Here is a 23,743-nt window from a genome sequence, read left to right as displayed (position 1 = left end):
GTCACATTATTTACATCCTCTACCAAATGTATTTCTGCAATTTTATTTGGAACTTGTTCTGTTTCCATGCAGCAACAACATTCTCTCACAGTGGGCATTGTCTGGCAATTTCCGCATGTGCACCTGAAAATATAGTAGGGTAGCAGATATTATATATTATGCTTTGTAATATACATGTAAAAATAAAACACAAATGAAACAGAGATCAATCAATCAATATGCTAGTTACTTCATTTGTTCATCCCATTCTGTCCCCTGATGATGGAGGGGCGGACTTGACCCTCAATCTTCATCTCTGACTCTGGCCCTACACTACAGTACACCATCCTTGGTCCTCTCATCGATCATGATGAGGACTGGTCATTCATGCTCAACTGTGTTGGAAATGCTAAGTCCAGTGTTGTCATGACCTGGCAAGGCCGGCCGGGTATGCATGTCAATTGTCGTGCATTGCCATTGATTGTGTGTAGGCGCAGCCTTATACTAAATCATGAAATTGCATGAAACCTTACTGCACGTCCTTGATAACATGGTTATGGCGAATTAACTTGACACACCGACACCCTGGAAACCTTGTTGGCCTTGGCTACGTGTAAAAATATAGGCATACCATTCTCCCAAACGATCAGTGTCCAGTCGCCATCTCCGATCATCCGCATCTTCGGCCATGTCCACTTCGACTGCGCCTTCATCGGCCTCAACTAGCGGCTCAAACATATATGGTCCAAAATGAACAGGTTCTGCTTGTTCTTCACCATCTCCTTCGTTATCTTCATCCCCATAATCAATGAAACCTAGCGTAGTGTCGTCAGAATCTTCGCTGAAGTCGCTTTCACTCGAATATTCCTCATTGGTCGCCATCTTGGTTCGAAGTGGATCCCAGCACACGTTCTAGGAATGACGTCACGGGGCTATTAATAGATTCGCAGCTTGGATCGAGTGCGTTTTGCGAGGTACTTACAAAAAAGGCCTAATAAATCATTGTGCGCATTGTTTTTATGCATAAAACTGGTAAGGACGCATTCTAGTGGAACTTATATACAAAAGAAAGTCAATTATAGCTATTTTGTTGGCAAACTGACAAGTGACAGTTCACCTTTAAAAGTGTCACTCCCACTACTTAGTCTTGCTGTCTGCCAACAAGTGTTTCAACTTCACAATACATAAACTTCCGGCCGAAAAGCTACATATTATAAGTTTGTTACCCCATGACTAGTACCAGGACTAAATCCAGATTCTCAATTTCATTTTGCAAACAACCAGTTTGACCTAACTCCATACTCAACCAGCATTGACACACCATCAAACCATTGATTATTAGTGCTTACCCAGTGACAGTGGCACTAACCAACCCAATGTACAGTAAAACACTGCAACATTAAAATATCTAAACAGTGACCAAGCATAAATTCACATACAACAGAAATGGTTTCAATTACTAAATATCATCTGCATTATATATGCACACTAGGTGCCTCCAATGGCACGAACTGCTGCGGCATTGTTATATATAAAATGCTAGGATGATAAATGAAATATGGGTTGCACTTAGTTACTCTAAGTCAAAATGTCAACTTGAAAATGGCAAATTCTGCCACCTACCTGTTAGCCAGAAACAGTAGCAAAGCACTAAGATCAGGCTAGTAGTGCGCACTGGTGGTGCTTGCACAGCAGATTTACTTTGGTAAAATAAATCGTGCTAAAAATACGGTTGTCTCTTTTAGAGCTGTTAATTAGGCCATGTGTCCAGGCAATCTGAGGCTAACCAGGCTAATCAGGGTTTTATACAGCATCCACGGGGGTCACCCACGGGCTACAGACCCTCGAGAAATGCTAACCAAACACGGCCGTTAGACAACAATGTGCCTTAACAATTTATTTGATCACATGACTCCTGTGGAATCTCCGATCTGATTGGTTGATCTGCAAACATGACGCCTTCGTGGTAATTTGCATGATTTATGAAGTAATTTCCCTTGACCAACTTTGAACGCATCGATTATGATAATAAAAGGGAGGGACCCAAATCGGAAGTGAATAATAATTAGGTCATGTGCCAGGAATGGTTACTGCGTAATCAATTTTTGGGTACTTCGTCAGCTGGCGGAGAAATTTGCTGATGCGCCAAATCCCGTGCGAGTTTCTTCGATATTTCGCCGGAAAATCAGTTTAAAACAGGTAAGATCGGTTCATATGCCAAGAATTCGTACATGGTAACGAAGAACCCATATCGAGGGACTCTTATGAACCAAGAATAGAAACTAGCAAGTCTTTATAGGGAGCTCTTAAGCGAGCTTTATGGTTAAGGGTCGAATGTGTGCGTGTATACCGTCAACGAAAAAAACTTGACCCGCTTGACCGGAACCAGAAAACCTCTGCACCCAGGTGACATTTTTGCACGCGAATCGTATACGCTAATGCACAGCAATTTACCTAGGGAGAGATTTTCTTTTTCCAAACAATTCAGCAGGACGCTGCGATGTTTACGTGGAGAAGCCGCTGTTCGGTTGAAGATTTCGTCAAAACAGGGCCGAATCAAAGTGTGACGATACCCTGGGGCGAATCGAAATGCATTAAACAACAATCTGCATCGCTGCCAGAGATCATTTTTCTCTTTCCGCGAAGAAATCGTGCTTTGAACTGGCAAAATTCCGCAAAAGATTTTCCGTCTGCTAACTTTTCCGTAGTTTCAAGCGCACCAACATGATCGGTCCGGGGCTGCCCGTTTCGACGACGATTTCGTCAATATCATGGGGTGTGACAATATGTCAACGGTCTGGTTCCATTAATAATGCAATAATCTTGAAAGTACATTGGTCTCAATGTCTATTTCCCCGTTTCCATGTCAAAATCCTACCGTGAAACCTGAAACCACTCGTCCACAACACTGGCCATTTTAATTTTCCGTAGAAAGCGCATGCGCACTTAACTCAAACGCACGCGCTTCCCTCAGGTCTCACAAGCCGGTGCGGAGGCCAGGCCTAACTGCCTCCAAAAATGACGCGACGTCATTTCATGCATACCCCTGTTCCAGCGGCTGTAGACTTGGCAGTACGTTACTCTCACACAAACCAATACATTTCTGAATAGCATGTCTCTTGTATTGTAGAATACATCTGACCAAGTTTCAACGTCGTCTAGACTTACAGTCATGCATAGACTGATGTAGCACAATGCATGAGACACCCTGTATATATAACGCAAATTTGAAAAATTTCACCTCTATGCCTTATAACTTCAAGATTAACACCTGATCACCACTGGCTAGTGAGACCTCAAACTATTCAGGACGGGGGGGGGGGGTCGGCTAAGGTGTTTTTGAATTAGAATATAAATCTTAATTACACTTGGGTCTTGGGATCATTATGCTTATCTCCGGGCAAAAATACCTATCCTTCTCCTGTTGTGTTTAGTTTCCCACATTCTCCCCACTTATTTTCTATACTGCGACAGCGTCTATTGGGTCAACTGCCATGATGGCATCATCCTAACTATATCCCCCCTCTCCCACCCACCAACTACTCGCCATCAATCATTGACATTGTGTGCTAGCCAACTGCTTCTTCGGTCAACTGTCATGATGGCATCATCCTAACTATATACCCCCCCCCCCCCCCCCGAGTCTTCTCGCTCACCAGCCCTATTAACGAAGAGCTCCCTATCAAGGCCTGAGCCTTCCTCATATTAAACGTAAACAGAATGATGAAAAGGGAAAATTATATGGTAATTTCTCATCTTGGTGGTGTATGCTACAATGTGGAACCAACTACACGGCTCGTCGATGGTGTAGCAGGAGATTTGCTTGACCAACTTTGAAAATCGCGAGCCCGGGTCTCCTGGTCGTATTCCTTATTATATACCAAGCCACTTTGGTTACTCAACCCGCCGTTGGCGCGGTGGTCGGCAGGCTATTCATAGTAACAAGACCGAGGGATTTCTCCACAAGTAAAAATTACCTAGCTAACGGCCGTGCAAAACAAACACGTTTTGAAACATGTGCAAACTGCAGCCACAAAATACAACTAATTCCCCCAAGTCACAACTTAACAAAATAACACCAAAAGATTCTATAGATATTCCTAAACTAAATGGTACCTTTGAAATTACTTTCATACACATATTTACCTGAATTAAACGACTTTGAAAAGTTGCAATCTGAAAGTTCACCGCTCACTCATCAAAACAATACATAAGTCTGACGTCATCCAACATGGAGGACAGTTTACAAAAAGTCACAAATCGCAGCATAAAAATGGTGAAATACAAGCGTTCACCTACTTGTCAACTTACCAGGAGGCTCTCAATCACTAGATTCCCCAAGGACAAATGTATCCCTAAAGTTTGAAGGTCCAACTTAGCACAGTTTTGATAAAAATGGCCTTCAAACACAAAAATTTGATCGAGTAAAATTGATACGGTTGCATCTAAAATCCCAACCTGGAAAACCGGTACTTGTTACACAGCGGTTGTATGTAAAATATGAACCCAGGAGTTGTCCCCAGATGAAACGAAAGGTGAAAAGCTAATATTGTTACACTATCTGAAAGAGGGGAACCTTGATAGTTTTATCATTTACTCTGCAAGGGTCGTCACGCACACATATTGATACTGGACTACATCCTGAACTGATGATGCTGACGTGGCAATTTGGTGTCCACTGCGCCTGCATGACCGCAACTGAATGAAGAGATCATTCAGGGACTGTCTGACAGCTGTGATTGTTGACCCGACGTCATGACATCATGATGACGTCATGTCATTCTTGTGACGTCATCAGTGACATCGTAGCCTGAGCCTGCATGCTCTGTTGTTCATGGCAACAAGAGAGGACCAAAATGAAGGATTTTAGCTACTGGGCACCGTGCACTGATGGTTTGAAGCAACCATGTGTGCCTGATAGGTCATGAAGGTGCAGGAAATGCGGTTTCGTCAAGAGAGACTCATCAGATGCGTGTGGCGACAAAGAAATACGGTTGGATATACAGAGGTATCCTGATAGCGGGACCGCAAGGAGTCAATTTCTCCCCTTGATTGACCTAGAGTAGATCTCGGTCAGTCCATCCAGGCAGTATGGCCTGCTGAAGGGCGGTCTGAGCCAAGCAATTGGCAAAAAGTGGGTCTAGATAGTTAAAAGTTTAAAGCCTGAAGAAGACACGTGAAACCGGAGAGGTTGAAACAGCTGGACAGTAAAGGAAATAAGTATACGGAGGGAAATAATATTTAAATGACGTGGCAATGTACGTATACTTACCTTGGGAACATGAAATCCACAGGGGCTGGGGGCACTGATGAAAGCTTCATGGAGCTGAAGCCCATTAATAATGCACTCTGAAGTGAGTGCGGGGCCCTAGGCCCAAATGGTTGCGACAAAAATCGACCACTTAGGTCTCGTTAGGGAGTTTTTCCCAAATGTACGCGATGATGACGTGCCCCATTAACAGGACGTAACATCTATTTTAAAATGCGTTTCCAAAGTGAATGCATGAGGACAACCCATTTGTGTCGTATATCACTGGAAACGCCCGATTCCCCTGATTCTGCAGGATGTTAAATCGGGCATTTTATTTCTTTAAATAAATCATAAGCGTCGCATTTGCTCCTAGCTCTGTTCACCATCCCAAATTACAATATTGCCAATTGGGCCGGACAATCACGAAAACCCCCAAATATTATACATTTCTTCCTGAATAATTCTTACAGAGACCATTCTCCCATGAAAGACAGTTGCTTACGCTACACAAAAATCAAAAAAAAATCGAGGGTCAACCATTGAACTTTTGAGATATGTTGAATTTTGCACAAATCAGCGAAAAACGCACCAACTGGCACTGGACGGCATTTCAACACGGGGCCGACGCACATTCCAAGTTCAGTGTACACATACGTCGGCAACAACAGTATAAATGCGTAGTTTCTTGTTAGTCGCCTATTGAGTAGCGCTCTAGGTTTCAGAAACTCCAAAAAAACATGTCTTTGCCAAAACAACTGCTGAATCAACGCTGACATACTCTAAGGACCGAAAAATCAATGATTTTAGGAACTACGGTTAGGGCTTGGCCGCGCATGAATAACAAAAAAAACCTCCCTAATGAGACCTTACGAAGATGGGAGAGTGTGAGACTTCCTCATCACAGGCACTACAGATGTGCAGTGCCAAAGCCAGAGCGACCTGTGGTGTTCCCAGACAGTGAACACCAAGGAAATAATAACAAATGATGTTGACGTGGCAATTTGGTGTCCACTGCGCCTGCATGACCGCAACTGAATGAAGAGATCATTCAGGGACTGTCTGACAGCTGTGATTGTTGACCCGACGTCATGACATCATGATGACGTCATGGCATTCTTGTGACGTCATCAGTGACATCGTAGCCTGAGCCTGCATGTTCTGTTGTTCATGGCAACAAGAGAGGACCAAAATGAAGGATTTTGGCTACTGGGCACCGTGCACTGATGGTTTGAAGCAACCATGTGTGCCTGATAGGTCATGAAGGTGCAAGAAATGCGGTTTCATCAAGAGAGACTCATCAGATGCGTGTGGCGACAAAGAAATACGGTTGGATATACAGAGGTATCCTGATAGCGGGACCGCAACGAGTCAATTTCTCCCCTTGATTGACCTAGAGTAGATCTCGGTCAGTCCATCCAGGCAGTACATCCTGAACTGATGATCCGCTTACTAAAAAAGTATTCAATTGACGATACTAATTGCTGTTTCATTAGTCACATGACATTAGTCCTGGGCTTCACTAAGTTGGTCAACTTGACCAACTTATGTTGCAGTATCTTACTGTGAGATAGGACCTTCATTGCCTGAATAATCTTTTAAGAAATTATGATCAGATGGATCTACCTGTATTTTGAATTATACATGTCGATACATTTTACCTGACATCAGTCATAGTACCGAATTCTAGTTTCACCATTGTCATACAAAGTTGGTAACCGGGACCAATAGGTCTAGTATCGGATAGTTGAGCATGCACAAGTTCCTACGACAGCTGCATAATAGTCATGATCTGAGAAAAGGTTTTTCTCTTCTCAAAAACTTTATGGTAAAGAGAATAATTCAAAAACTTGCAACACATCAATTAAGATTATTGCTGTCAGGTAGGATTGAGGAACTGTGAGAAAAGCTCAAGAGATTATGAGGTTTAAACATAATTTGATACTTATGAAATATTACAAATATTTATCATGCTTTTTGTATTGATATCTCATCTTTTTAAATGTTTTCCGCTCAGTTTCCGCAAATTCATCTGAATCAGCATGCCCAATTTATTGTGGTTGATATTTGATAAAGAAATTGGGCCTAATTGGTTGGTCTCATTGGCATTAATGTGTCGTGGCACAAATGTATTGCTCTAAATGCTTGGTCTATGGATTGTAATGGGTTTTCGCCCTCGCCAGTCATATGTCACAAATATTCCATCACGCCCGTAGCCCATCAACCTCAAGTCATGATCAACTTTCCTCTGAATACTAACCGATATTTCCTCATCGTGCCAAATGTTATGTAATGGTGGTATTCGAACAGATAATACCGCTGATATTTTTTTCTTCCCCAGGCGACAAATTGATAACAGTCACTTGCCATTCCACCCCTCAGAGTCAACACCATCACACGAAACAGGTGATTTTAGCTCTGATAGGCATATCATCCCTTGAACTACCAAACTCTCTTTGTAATTGCTCCTCCTTGTAAACAGAAATATACATTTCACATTCCTAACAATAACATCACCGGTACTGGTAATGCGAACAAAGACATCAGCATTTCTCATTTTTTTCCGATCAGCATTGAGGACTTTCAACTCTGTTCCATTTTGCATCAAATGGTCCAATGTACATGTATTTACTTTGTCATGACTGTGTTTTATTATAACGATGTTGTAACGTCCGAATATCAAAAGCTTCCTCCCATTTCGCCGTATGTGGTACATCACAAATGCTTCGTTTGCAGTGCCCTTGACTGTTATTTCATTTAAACAAAGCAGCTCATCATCTTTTCGTGGCAATTTTAAGGAATATGAGCCAGCATAATGCCCATTTTTAGCATTTACGATGCGGGTCGTTTTTGATCTTAATTTGAATAGCGCTAAATTTCCCCGAAGAAATTTTTATCCTTACCGCGCAAAAGACGTTCAGTGGTGAACAACAGCTTCCTCTGATAATCATAGCGTCGTCTTCTCCGGAAAATATAAACCACACTTCTGCTCTGTCTCTTCTCTACTACATGAAAATTTGAGAATTCATCAAAAAAACCCTGGAGGCCGTAAAAGGTACCTTTCCCGGGCGACGACATCCAGAAAAGCGATGAAAGGGAAAACGTTTCGTATTGATGATACAGCTGTCGCTTTCCCTTGAAACAGTATCAATTGAAGAGAAAGTATATGATCGAGTATATTGGAAACGTCCAACTGAGACTGAACAAGATCATGTGGTCAGTGAAAAAAAACAGCAATTCATTCAACCCTGTTTCAACACATTTTATTAATACAGTGTACATGGTATCAATTTGTCTTCAAATTTTACATTATAGAATAATTATATTTAGGCTTAAGGAATTGATACCAAATTGGAGGTATTGGTTGTTTCACCCAAACCGCGAGGGTGGAGCTAAAATTTAGACCGAAATCGAGGCGTAGCCGAGGTTTTCGCCAACATTTTAGCTCAACCGGAGCGGTTTTTGGAGACAATCAATACTGACAGTGAGGTATCAATTTGTATTCCAAAACATCTCAACGTAGACAGCGAATAATGTGGTTTTCAATGCTTTTTGAGAGCTTCTGTATTTGCATTTACACTGTAAAGTGCGGGTATTCTAAATCCTGGTGAACTATGCGCCAACGAAGCCTCGTTTTGTGATTTAACCTCAGTCTGCAGGGTTTGACGTTTTGGGGTTCATATTTGCCCCTTTAAAAAAAAGTGAATTTGGACCTGTAAATTGACTTTAAGGCCATGGCTTGGCCCACAGTTAATTGAATCCTCCATGAAATTCATTGCATGAATCATATATGATTTTGGTTGGGTGTCCAATATAGATTTACGTAAGTGTAACTAAAGCTATTTCTTACGATGATATTACAAATTACTTGTATGTTGGACGAATGTAAATTTCATATTGGCTTGCTCCAACATGAATTTTATGTTGGGTATCCCCAACGAATATTGTGTTGGAGAGTTTGTTTCTTCGATATTGATTAAGAACAACATGACCAGAACATATGTTTCAAAAGTTCTTTCTTTTAGAATGATATTTTGAAGGAATTGCCGGAATGACGTTCTTCCTTTGCAGTTTTGCTGCCATATAAAACGTTTCTCTACAATGTATCAAGGAACAAATATCTATTATCAATTCTAAAACAACTGGATTGGGAATGAACCACACATTACAGTGTAAATGCACTATGCTCCACTGAAACCAGGTTTTCAATTCAGCGGTTTGGGTCAGGCAACCATAACCGTTTGGGTTGGTGCAAAATGTAGAAGCATTTCAAAAGTATTTACAACAACATTTATTCGACATTTAATTTCAGATGTTTTAGAAGAGAAATTGATACCTCACCCAAACAGCTCGGGTGTAGCTGAAATATTGGCTACGCCTCGGTTTTGGTCTGCACTTTAGCTCCACTCTCGCGGTTTGGGTGAGACAACCAATACCTCCAATTCGATATGAATTCCTGTCAGGTGACAGGTTTTGACCAATCACCTCCAACCCTTATGTGATCATGGTCGTGATGTCTGTGTCGAACAAGAATGATAGCTCTCTTCTGATTGGTCAATACCAAATTGCTGCTTGAGGAAAGTGGCAAATGAGGGCAACGCTCTGGCACTCTGCTCTTCTGTTGCCTCGCATGAAGTAGCTAGTTGGCACTGCAGGATGGCCCAGAATTATTTTCTCTTGCACAATAGAAATCTACTGTGTATCCATTGTGTGTGTGGGAATATATTTCTGGGCCACAATGTGGCTTTCCGGTACCTCTCACTGTATTAGCTAAAAAGTATTTACCTTTTTTCTCATGATTATATCGATTGACCTATTTGTGAAGTCAAACTGACAACAAGGACCGAGAAAGAAGCAAGCGTTAGTTTTGCCTTGGTTCTCAAACTTAAACCCGGCTACTAAATCGTGTTGTGCGCAGCTCATTGAGCAGTGAAGTCGTGACCTCGAGTCTAACCAGATACCGTTTTGTTGGTATATAAATCCGATCTTAGCGTCATTTGAAAGTGGCGCAAATATCACAGCGAAGTTCGTACTTCTTATTGAGCTAATGAAGCACATAATTGCCGTGGTGAAAAATGAATCAAGACTACGCAATACTGGAAGTTCAGTTGACAATGAATCGATCATCATTTTGTTGGTGTTTTTTCCACTTTAGTAGTTGAGGCTGTCACTAGGAGCCGCGAACCCTTAATGAGCATCTATAGCGGAGCTTCTAAAATCATTGGTCGATCGAATTCGAAAATAGTTACAAACGCCAGACTCAAGCACGAAATTACTATTATTCTTTTAATTATTTTGATAGTCCTGTGCGCCTAGTACATGCTGTGAGACGATATTGTCAATTGCGTCACTCTGACATATGTTCTTGATCTAAACTTATTTTGCTTCACCGTAGAGAATTAATGTTTGCATGCGTAATACCCAGGTCAAAAACTGGCGTTAACTTGTCAAAAAATACGGCTGGCCTACGTTTTTTAGGTTATTGTTTGTGCCCGACCAATCCTGATATAACCAAATATGGTTGGAAACTCTCCCATATTCTTGGTGCCCATGCGGATACTTCGTTCCTTACCATTGTCGAGATGAACAAAACAGTCCTTAAAATAAACGTCATAGCAAGAATCAGCTGTAGTTGCAGTATCTCGAGGCATATCAGTTAGGCTTCAACTGTAAACGTTGCTCGAGTGTTACGAAATTTCAGGCCCTTATCTCTCCCATTCAATCATACGGACAATCATACGTCTCCACCCAGAGATAGATTGATGAGCACTAATTTTAACATGTACCAACTTTGCCGTCAATGATGTCGTTGAAAAAATCAAAGAGCTTTTCTGATGATTGCATACTTTTATCTGTTTACAGCCTCCCTTGAAAGGAGGGAACTTACAATCGACCCTGCCTGAAGTCACCTTGACAAAATGAAATGGAAACAAGGTGGACCAAATATCGCGACTAATAGTACTTCGTCAATATGACCCGCCACTGATCTTGATGCTGATAGCTATTGGGGTCCCTCTAACTCCAAAGTTAAGAAATACGCCCACCAACTCAACACTTCATCCTCAGCACTTCCGTATGTGTTAATCTGACTGTCCTAATCCTGTCCATCTCGGCGAATCTCCATTCTATCGCGATATTCACACAGGAAATACAATGGACTTCTGTCAAATCGTTTTGTTTAGCAGAATACACATACATTTCAACGTAATGGCATGCCTAAAGATATTTTTGTGCATTTAGGCCTATAGTGTTGAACTATAATGGATTTCATGGAATGTATAAAATGGAGGTATTGTCATGAAACTGAATCAGATATTGCTTTCGTCCGATCGATATCATCATGATCGATCTTGGACAATTGCATATATGTATGTAAAATGTGGGGTGATTTGGCTGTGAACAAAACTCTCGTCCAAGACGTTATTTTTTAATCGTCAAAGACTAACCTTTTAGCAAGATTTCTAGTTAAGGTTGGGGTTCACCTATACGGCAAGCACTTTTGACAAGCGGGATCCTCTTAACTAATGCCTACATGCAGATTTAATTCCCTTCGTCGCGCAATTATGTACTCTTTTCAAAAATGTATTTCAATGCCGTTTTCGGCTTTCATCGTCGGTCAATCAGAGATATGCCCATTGCAGCCTCTTCATCCGGGATCTACTTGATTAGCATTCAAAATGGCTGTACCACTAGACCCTGGATACTCGTGTACGTCATTCTCTCGTCACAGCCAGAATATGGGGGTGACTTAATATGTAAAGAGCAAGCTCTAGTGAACTCACACAACTGTTTGACATGGGGGAGCCCCCCAAACCCCCGTCCTTCTGACATATTTAGCCAGTACATTGGGGGATGAGTACCCCAAACCCCCACCCCCGTTCTCTGAATGTGACAGGTTTTAGTCAGTACATTGGGGGGGGGGGGGGGCGCCCCGGTAGCTGTCTCATATCTGCTGACAGAAGCAGCTCTATGTGGCGAAATAATAATTGAATGCATGTCATGACACCCAGGATCTTTTTCTCATTTCTGAAACAGTTGCATGGTTGGAATGAATTTCCAAATCAGTCCGTCAAATCTATGCAATGAAAATTGAAATGTCACAACTGTCTCCACCGACGTTGTCCTGTATGTCCTAGGTCTGTTAGGGAGTTTTTCCCAAATGTACGTGATGATGACGTGCCCAATTAACAGGACGTAACATCTATTTTAAAATGCGTTTCCAAAGTGAATGCATGAGGACAACCCATTTGTGTCGTATATCACTGGAAACGCCTGATTCCCCTGATTCTGCAGGATGTTAAATCGGGCATTTTATTTCTTTAAATAAATCATAAGCGTCGCATTAGCTCCTAGCTCTGTTCACCATCCCAAATGGAAATATTGCCAATTGGGCCGGACAATCACGAAAAACCCCAAATATTATACATTTCTTCCTGAAAAATTCTTACAGAGACCATTCTCCCATGAAAGACAGTTGCTTACGCTACACAAAAATAAAAAAAAATCGAGGGTCAACCATTGAACTTTTGAGATATGTTGAATTTTGCACAAATCAGCGAAAAAAGCACCAACTGGCACTGGACGGCATTTCAACACGGGGCCGACGCACATCCCGAGTTCAGTGTACACATACGTTGGCAACAACAGTATAAATGCGTAGTTTCTTGTTATTGAGTAGCGCTCTAGGTTTTAGAAACTCCAAAAAACATGTCTTTGCCAAAACAACGGCTGAATCAACACTGACATACTGTAAGGACCGAGAAATCAATGATTTTAGGAACTACAGTGGGGGCTGCGCATGAATAAAAAAAACCACTCCCTAATGAGACCCTAGCAGACAATTTCTAAATACATGATGTCCCACACCCGCACTTGAGTGGCGCCGGTGTGAATAAATCTACTTGTGTGAATGGTCAATGGCTCATGACGTCATGAAATAATGGCGTCACGAGGAAGGAAACAATGGGAATCACGTCCGACGTGGTAACTGTGGGTGCGGTGCGTCGTGAATGCAGGATCGGCCAACGCGCGGCCCGTATGGAATGCGACAAACTGTACCGGAACCAGAATTGTCATGGGTCTGCACAATTTTTTTCAGATTCGATGGACATGATGGATATATGAATTTGAATACAGTGTATACATACGTAACCATTACACTCACTACGTTGTGTGAGTTATCATGTTTGACCTATGACCCGTCTATTCGGGCACTACGTGTCAGCACTGCTTCATCATCACCAAAACCGTTTGTAAGCGACCAAATGATTGTAAAATTGAGCAATTATCTCTGGATGAATACAGATAAAGAAGTATTATACTTAAATATAAAATAAATCATCAAAAGGGGATTTCGAAATAATATTTTCACAGTGCTCGTGCGATAAGCATTTGTAACACGTGCTTCTTCCATTCTATTTTGCTCCGAGTGCCCGCATGGCCCGACTAAGTGACGCAATTTTCTTGTAGAGGCAATTAATTTTTTATATCAGCATTAGTTTCATATATTATCCGTGTCAATGAAGTTATGTTATGCCGTCAATTGATTGGTGATCGCATTAGGATAAATGGTCATGCAGACTGACAATGCCGCCCTTTTCGCCGATTCAATATGTCATAAATATGCCAAGTTTCAAAACATTATTTACATCTTATTTGCATGTCAAACGTTATTCGTTGACCAATCAATTATGTTTTAGCTCAACATGATACCAGGGGCAGTGCAAGTGACCACAGGAGCCCGTAATGACCCCTCGGTAAACGAGGTTGGGCCCATTGACCTGGTTTGATTGACCACAAGTTAACGCAAGTGACCATAGAATATCCGACTTCAGCTATAGGCAGGGGCGGGAATGACGTGAATTACAATAACAAAGTTGTAACTGGCGGTCGGCAGGCGTTATTTTCAGCTTTTTGTCACAAGTTTTTATCTTTTATAGATGAATATATTTGAAACATTATTTTGTAAAATATAGCCATCAGTGTATTCCAGATCCCAACGATTGCTTTTTTAAAATATTCGGACGGAAACAGGCAATATTCAGAAATGCCTTTTATGGCATTAATTGGTTTATACCAATTAAATGGAATGTATTTTTAGAACAAACGGATCGTTAGCACCTGCATGCACCATGCCTCGATCTGTGAGTCCAAACCAGAAACCGATATGTCGCATCGTGAAGTCTGCAGGATTGTTCAAAACTCAAATTATGACCTCTAATTAAAAGCTTAATAACTCTATTCTAATCGGTTTAGAAATTGATGTTTTTTTATGCAAATGGAAAGATATAGCTTGGAACCAGAACATACATTGAAATAAATAGAAACCCTTTTGTGAATAATATGTTATAGATATTTTTGTTGGAAGCGCACATCAGATGTGTCATAGGTGAACCCAACATGTAGCATTTAATTTTTTCTGATTTACCGTCCTGTAAATGTCTTACATGTATGTATATTGCTTCTCCTGAAAAGGAGGTTTCCATAAATAAATAAAAATATAAAGATTTCAAATAATAGGCATTAGTTATAATCAAATGTAGCTTACATCAAAAGCAAGATGGATGCCACCTTATCTGTAGAAATCTTGAGAACGAGTGCACGTGTTAACGCGATATCAGCAGAATTCAGCGACTCATTAAAGCTAACTTTGGTATTCAGGTACAAAACAATAGGCCCCAGTCATTAAAAGCAATATCGAATGTAGTTCACTACATCATAATCAAAGACGGCTACAACTTTTGAGTGTGCACGTGATATCTGCCGAAGTCAACATTTCCTAGCCAACTTTGCCCTGTTCATACATGTTATAGGCATTAGTAAGAAGAACGCCCGAGTCGAAAAGTAGGTCACGACATTAAAATCCAAGATGGCTGACACTCTATAATCTCATGTCTTGCGAGTGCACTTGTGAGCGCGATATCCTTCGAAGTATTCAAAGAAGGTACTGTAAACACCCTTGTTTGGGGTAGTATTTAGCTGGGATATACAAATGTAGTGCTTTGTCTTGGGGTCGTATTAATTATCTGATTGGTGATGCAACAGCCTTTAACTTGCATGACTTTGGTTCAATTATCTGATGATTTTTTTTGAATTTATCTTTTTTTCTATTCCTTTACCCGGCCAGTGTGCTGACCCACCTGTTCTTAATGTGTTCGGGTTGCTAAATCAGCCACGACCAAATATGTGACAAAAGAATCGAACTCATGACCAACAAGCAACACATCACCGCGGCCAAGCACTACATCCACTCAAACTTGTAAGAAAAGAGTCGAACCATTCACCCATCGCACCACATCCTATACATACTATCTGAAAGAGGGGAACCTTGGTAGTTTTATCATTTACTCTGCAAGGGTCGCCACGCATGCATATGGATACTGGACTACATCCTGAACTAACGAAGCTAGGCCATGAAAAGGGGACACCCTGTTTGTCTGTAGCAAAATCGCCTAATACTTTTCAGTAATTGATCGGAGATTCTTGGAAAGTGGTGATTGATCACTGTTGTTCGCCAGAAATCACCTCAAGCTATAATTATAAGGTTATTCTATTTTCCTCGTTTTCGATGTTCTGTGAGATAGCCTTAGTCTCCCTTAAATCAATACTGTGAGCACTGTCACATGAATTTCAGGTATCAAGCAACCCATTTAGTAGTATTCCAAGTGCATTGGTCATGTGACCAAATTGACCAATACCACTGGTCAGGTGACCGATCAAGTGAAACAAATTTACCTAGCCGGTTTCATGATCCGCTGACTAGAAAAGTCTTCAATTGACGATAAAAAATTGCTGATTCATTAGTCACATGACATTAGTCCTGGGCTTCACTAAGTTGGTCAACTTGACCAACTTATGTTGCAGTATCTTACTGTGAGATAGGACCTTCATTGTCTGAATAATCTTTTAAGAAATTATGATCAGATGGATCTACCTGTATTTTGAATTATACATGTCGATACATTTTACCTGACATCAGATATAGTACCCAATTCTAGTTTCACCATTGTCTTACAAAGTTGGTAACCGGGACCAATATGTCTGGTATCGGATAATTGAGCATGCGCAAGTTCCTACGACAGCTGCATAATAGTCATGATCTGAGAAAAAGTTTTTCTTTTCTCGAAAACTTTATTGTAAAGAGAATAATTCAAAAACTTGCAACACATCAATTAAGATTATTGCTGTCAGGTGGGATTGAGGAGAGAACTGTGAGAAAAGCTCAAGAGATTATGAGGTTTAAACATAATTTGATACTTATGAAATATTACAAATATTTATCATGCATTTTGTATTGATATCTCATCTTTTTAAATGTTTTCCGCTCAGTTTCCGCAAATTCATCTGAATCAGCACGCCCAATTTATTGTGGTTAATATTTGATAAAGAAATCGGGCCTAATTGGTTGGTCTCATTGGCATTAATGTGTCGTGGCACAAATGTATTGCTCTAAATGCGTGGTCATGCCAATTGATTGGCTGTGAAATGAACAGATCAATGTCACCTGAGCCCGCTTGGTCTGTGGATTGTAATGGGTTTTCGCCCTCGCCAGTCATATGTCACAAATATTCCATCACGCCCGTAGCCCATCAACCTCAAGTCATAATCAACTTTCCTCAGAATACTAACCGATATTTCCTCATCGTGCCAAATGTTATGTAATGTTGGTATTCGAAGAGATAAAACCGCGGATGTTTTTTTCTTCCCCAGGCGACAAATTGATAACAGGCGCTTGCCATTCCACCACTCAGAGTCAACACCATCACACGAAACAGGTGATTTTAGCTCTGATAGGCATATCATCCCTTGAACTACCAAACTCTCTTCGAAATTGCTCCTCCTTGTAAACAGAAGTATACATTTCAAATTTCTAACAATAACATCACCGGTACTGGTAATGTGAACAAAGAAATCAGAATTTCCCATTTTATTCGAATCAGAATTGATGACTTTCAACTCTGTTCCATTTTGCATCAAATGCCCAAATGAATTTACTTTGTCACGACTGTGTTTTATTATAACGATGTTGTAACGTCCGAATATCAAAAGCTTCCTCCCATTTCGCCGTATGTGGTACATCACAAATGCTTCTTTTGCAGTGCCCTTGACTGTTATTTCATTTAAACAAAGCAACTCGTCATCTTTTCGTGGCAATTCTAAGGAATATGAGCCAGCGTCATGCCCATTTTTAGCATTTACGATGCGGGTCGTTTTTGATCTGAATTTAAATATCGCTAAATTTCTCCGAAGAAATTTAAGCTTACCGCGCAAAAAAATGTCTGTGGTGAACAGAATCTTCCTCTGATAATCATACCGTCTTCTCCGGAAAATATAAACCACACTTTTGTTTTGTCTCTTCTCTACCACATGAAAATTTGAGAATTCATCAAAAAGCGCCTTGAAGCCGTTGAAGGCACCTTTCCCGGGCGACGACATCCAGAAACGCGATGAAAGGGACAATGTTTTGTATTGATGATACAGCTGTCGCCTTCCCTTGAAACAGTATCCATTGAAGAGAAAGTATATGATCGAGTATATTGCACACGTCGAACTAAGACTGAACAAAATCATGTGGTTAGTGAAATAAACCAGCAATTCATTCAAACCTGCTTCAACACATTTTATTAATACAATGTACATGGTATCAATTTGTCTTCAAAATTTACATTATAGAATAATTATATTTGGGCTTAAGGAATTGATACAAAATTGGAGGTATTGGTTGTTTCACCAAAACCGCGAGGGTGGAGCTAAAATGTAGACCGAAATCGAGGCGTAGCCGAGGTTTTCGCCAAAATTTTAGCTCCACCCGAGCGGTTTTGGGAGACAATCAATACCGACAGTGAAGATCAATTTCTATTCTAAAACATCTCAACTAAGACAGCGAATAATGTGGTTTTAAATGCTTTTTGACAGCTACTGTATTTCGCCCCAACCGAAGTTGTTATGGTTGCCTCACCATAACTGCTGAATTCAAAATGAGGCTTCTTTGGCGCAAAGGGCATTTTCAATGTAAAGTGCGGTTCATTCTAAATTCTGGTGTTTTAGAATAACTAACATAAACCGTGATAACCTACGTCTGTAGGTCTGACGTTTTAGGGTTCATATTTGCCGCTTTAAAAAAGTGAATTTGGTCTCGTGGCTGGGTGCACAGTTAATTGCGCCCTCCATGCAATTCATTGCATGAACCACATATGATTTTTGTTGGGTGTCCAATGTAGACGTAAATGTAACCAAATCTATTTTTTAAAATGGATATCAGAAATTAAATGTATGTTGGACGAACGTCAATTTCATATTGGCTAGCTCCAACATGAATTCTATGTTAGGTATCCCCAACAAATGCTTTGTGTTGGAGAGTTTGTTTCACCAAAATTAATTAAAAACAACATTACTATAAAGATATGTTCCAAAAATTCTTCCTTTTGGAATGATATTTAGAAAGAATTTCCGCAACGAAGCTCTAACTCAGCAGTTTTGCTGCCATATTAAACGTTTCTCTAGAATGTATCGAGACGATGAATATTTATTTTCAATTCTAAAACAAGTTGGTTTGGAATGGACCGCACATTACAGTGTAAATGCACTATGGTCGAATGAAGCCTCGTTTTGAATTCAGCGGTTTGGGTCAGGCAACCATAACCACTTGGGTTGGTGCAAAATGTGGGAGCATTTCAACAGCATTTAAAACAAAATTAGTCGACATTTAATTTGAGATGTTTTAGATTAGAAATTGATACCTCACTGTCGGTATTGATTGTTTCACCCAAACTGCTAGGTTGGAGCTGAAGTATTGACCAAAACCTCGGCTCCGCCTCGCTGTTGGTCTACATTCTATTTCCACCCTCGCGGTTTAGTTGAGACAACCAATACCTCCAATTCGATATCAATTCCTTAAACCACGACCACTTCATCGTTCACCACTTTCCATAAGCTGAAATCATGTTGGACTTCTTGTCAGGTGACAGGTTTTGACCAATGTCGTGCTGTCTGCGCCGAACAAGCATGATAGCTCTCTTCTGATTGCTCAATACCAAAATGCTGCTTGAGGAAAGTGGCAAATGAGGGCAACGCTCTGGCACTCTGCTCTTCTGTTGCCTTGCATGAAGTAGCTAGTTGGCACGGCAGGATGGCCCAGAATTATTTTCTCTTGCACATTAGAAATCTACTGTGTATCCATTGTGTGTGGGTAAATATTTCTGGGCCACCCTGTAGCTTTCCGGTACCTCTCACTGTATTAGCTAAAAGTATTTACCTTTTTTCTCATGATTATATCGATTAACCCATTTTTTAATTCAAACTGACAACACCGACCCAGAAATAAGCAAGCGTTAGTTTTGCCTTGGTTCTCAAACTTAAACCCGGCTACTAAATCGTGTTTTGCGCAGCTCATTGAGCAGTGTAGTCGTGACCTCGAGTCTAACCAGATACCGTTTTGTTGGTATATAAATCCGATCTTAGCGTCATTTGAAAGTGGCGCAAATATCACAGCGAAGTTCGTACTTCTTATTGAGCTAATGAAGCACATAATTGCCGTGGTGAAAAATGAATCAAGACTACGCAATACTGGAAGTTCAGTTGACAATGAATCGATCATCATTTTGTTGGTGTTTTTTCCACTTCAGCAGTTGAGGCTGACGCAAGGACCCGCGAACCCTTAATGAGCATCTATAGCGGAGCTTCTAAAATCATTGGTCGATCGAATTCGAAAATAGTTACAAACGCCAGTCTCAAGCACGAAATTACTATTATTTCTTTTAATTATTTTGATAGTCCTGTGCGCCTAGTACATGCTGTGAGACGATATTGTCAATTGCGTCACTCTGACATATGTTCTTGATCTAAACTTATTTTGCTTCACCGTAGAGAATTAATGTTTGCATGCGTAATACCCAGGTCAAAAACTGGCGTTAACTTGTCAAAAAATACGGCTGGCCTACGTTTTTTAGGTTATTGTTTGTGCCCGACCAATCCTGATATAACCAAATATGGTTGGAAACTCTCCCATATTCTTGGTGCCCATGCGGATACTTCGTTCCTTACCACTGTCGAGATGTACAAAACAGTCCTTACAATAAACGCCATAGCAAGAATCAGCTGTAGTTGCAGTATCTCGAGGCATATCAGTTAGGCTTCAACTGTAAACGTTGCTCGAGTGTTACGAAATTTCAGGCCCTTATCTCTCCCATTCAATCATACGGACAATCATACGTCTCCACCCAGTGATAGATTGATGAGCACTAATTTTAACATGTACCAACTTTGCCGTCAATGTTGTCGTTGAAAAAATTAAAGAGCTTTTCTGATGATTGCATACTTTTATCTGTTTACAGCCTCCCTTGAAAGGAGGGAACTTACAATCGACCCTGCCTAAAGTCACCTTGACAAAATGAAATGGAAACAAGGTGGACCAAATATCGCGACTAATAGTACTTCGTCAATATGACCCGCCACTGATCTTGATGCTGATAGCTATTGGGGTCCCTCTAACTCCAAAGTTAAGAAATACGCCCACCAACTCGAGACTTCATCCTCAGGACTTCCGTATGTGTTAATCTGACTGTCCTAATCCTGTCCATCTCGGCGAATCTCCATTCTATCGCGATATTCACACAGGAAATACAATGGACTACTGTCAAATCGTTTTGTGTAGCAGAATACACATACATTTTAACTTTATGGCATGCCTAAAGATATTTTTGTGCATTTAGGCCTATAGTGTTGAACTATAATGGATTTCATGGAATGTATAAAATGGAGGTACTGTCATGAAACTGAATCAGATATTGCTTTCGTCCGATCGATATCATCATGATCGATCTTGGACAATTGGATATATGAAAAATGTGGGGGTGATTTGGCTGTGAACAAAACTCTCGTCCAAGACGTTATTTTTTAATTGTCAAAGACTAACCTTTTAGCAAGATTTCTAGTTCAGGTTGGGGTTCACCAATACGGCAAGCACTTTTGACAAGCGGGATCCTCTTAACTAATGCCTACATGCAGACTTAATTCCCTTCGTCGCGCAATTATATACTTTTTTCAAAAATGTATTTCAATGCCGTTTTCGGCTTTCATCGTCGGTCAATCAGAGATAGGCCCATTGCAGCCTCTTCATCCGGGATCTACTTGATTAGCATTCAAAATGGCTGTACCACTAGACCCTGGATACTCGTGTACGTCATTCTCTCGTCACAGCCAGAATATGGGGGTGACTTATCATGTTTGACCTATGACCCGTCTATTCTGGCACTACGTGTCAGCACTGCTTCATCATCAGCAAAACCGTTTGTAAGCCACCAAATGATTGTAAAATTGAGCAATTATCTCTGGGTGAATACAGATAAAGAAGTATTATACTTAAATAAAAAATAAATCATCAAAAGGGGATTTCGAAATGATATTTTCACAGTGCTGGTGCGATTAGCATTTGTAACGCGTGCTTCTTCCATTCTATTTTGCTCCGAGTGCCCGCATGGCCCGACTAAGTGACGCAATTTTCTTGGAGAGGCAATTAATTTTTTATATCAGCATTAGTTTCATATATTATCCGTGTCAATGAAGTTATATTATGCCGTCAATTGATTGGTGATCGCATAAGGGTAAATGGTCATGCAGACTGACAATGCCGCCCTTTTCGCCGATTCAATATGTCATAAATATGCCAAGTTTCAAAACATTATTTACATCTTATTTGAATGTCAAACGTTATTCGTTGACAAATCAATTATGTTTTAGCTCAACATGATACCAGGGGCAGTGCAAGTGACCACAGGAGCCCGTAATGACCCCTCGGTAAACGAGGTTGGGCCATTGACCTGGTAATTGACCACAAGTTAACGCAAGTGACCATAGAATATCCGACTTCAGCTATAGGCAGGGGCGGGAATGACGTGAATTACAATAACAAAGTTGCAACTGGCGGTTGGCAGGCGTTATTTTCAGCTTTTTGTCACAAGTTTTATCTTTTATAGATGAATATATTTGAAACATTATTTTGTAAAATATAGCCATCAGTGTATTCCAGATCCCAACGATTGCTTTTTTAAAATATTCGGACGGAAATAGGCAATATTCAGAAATGCCTTTTATGGCATTAATTGGTTTATACCAATTAAATGGAATGTATTTTTAGAAAAAACGGATCGTTAGCACCTGCATGCACCATGCCTCGATCTGTAAGTCCAAACCAGAAACAGATATGTCGCATCGTAAAGTCTGCAGGATTGTTCAAAACTCAAATTATGACCTCTAATTAAAAGCTTATTAACTCTATTCCAATCAGTTTAAAAATTGATGTTTTTTTATGCAAATGGAAAGATAAAGCTTGGAACTAAAACATACATTGTACATTGAAATAAATAGAAACCCTTTTGTGAATAATATATTATAGAAATTTTTGTTGGAAGCGCACATCAGATGTGTCATAGGTGAACCCAACACGTATCATTTATTTTTTTCTGATTTACCGTCCTGTAAATGTCTTACATGTATGTATATTGCTTCTCCTGAAAAGGAGGTTTCAATAAATAAATAAAAATATAAAGATTTCAAATAATAGGCATTAGTTATAATCAAATGTAGCTTACATCAAAAGCAAGATGGATGCCACCTTATCTGTTGAAATCTTGAGAACGAGTGCACGTGTTAACGCGATATCAGCAGAATTCAGCGACTCATTAAAGCCAACTTTGGTATTCAGGTACAAAACAATAGGCCCCAGTCATTAAAAGCCCTATCGAAATGTAGTTCACTACATCATAATCAAAGACGGCTGCAACTTGTGAGTGTGCACGTGATATCTGCCGAAGTCAACATTTCCTAGCCAACTTTGCCCTGTTCGTACATATTATAGGCATTAGTAAGAAGAACGCCCGAGTCGAAAAGTAGGTCACGACATCAAAATCCATGATGGCTGACACTCTATAATCTCATGTCTTGCGAGTGCACTTGTGAGCGCGATATCCTTCGAAGTATTCAAAGAAGGTACTGTAAACACCCTTGTTTGGGGTAGTATTTAGCTGGGATATACAAATGTAGTGCTTTGTCTTGGGGTTGTATTAATTATCTGATTGATGATGCAACAGCCTTTAACTTGCATGACTTTGGTTCAATTATCTGATGATTTTTTATTTGAATTTATCTTTTTTTTCTATTCCTTTACCCGGCCAGTGTGCTTACCCTCCTGGTCTCAAGGTGTTCGGGTTGCTAAATCAGCCACGACCAAATATGTGACAAAAGAATCGAACTCATGACCAACAAGCAACACATCACCGCGGCCAAGCACTACATCCACTCAAACTTGTAAGAAAAGAGTCGAACCGTTCACCCATCGCACCACATCCTATACATACTATCTGAAAGAGGGGAACCTTGGTAGTTTTATCATTTACTCTGCAAGGGTCGCCACGCACGCATATTGATACTGGACTACATCCTGAACTAACGAAGCTAGGCCATGAAAAGGGGACACCCTGTTTGTCAGTAGCAAAATCGCCTAATACTTTTCAGTAATTG

General features: G+C 40.5%; 1 long non-coding RNA gene across 1 annotated transcript in view; it reads right to left on the bottom strand.

Annotated features, from left to right (window-relative positions):
* The window catches only part of LOC135488090 (uncharacterized), a 31,623-nt gene extending 27,333 nt beyond the window's left edge, over positions 1 to 4,290 (bottom strand). Inside the window, exon 1 of the long non-coding RNA XR_010446922.1 lies at positions 4,126 to 4,290. This is a non-coding gene — a long non-coding RNA (uncharacterized LOC135488090). The remainder of the gene's footprint in view (positions 1 to 4,125) is intronic.
* Positions 4,291 to 23,743: the final 19,453 nt, after the last annotated feature.

Source organism: Lineus longissimus, chromosome 1 (genome assembly GCF_910592395.1).
Source record: "Lineus longissimus chromosome 1, tnLinLong1.2, whole genome shotgun sequence".
Classification (NCBI taxonomy): domain Eukaryota; kingdom Metazoa; phylum Nemertea; class Pilidiophora; order Heteronemertea; family Lineidae; genus Lineus; species Lineus longissimus.
Note: the sequence above shows the minus strand (reverse complement) of the source record. Positions and strands in the feature narration are given on the sequence as shown.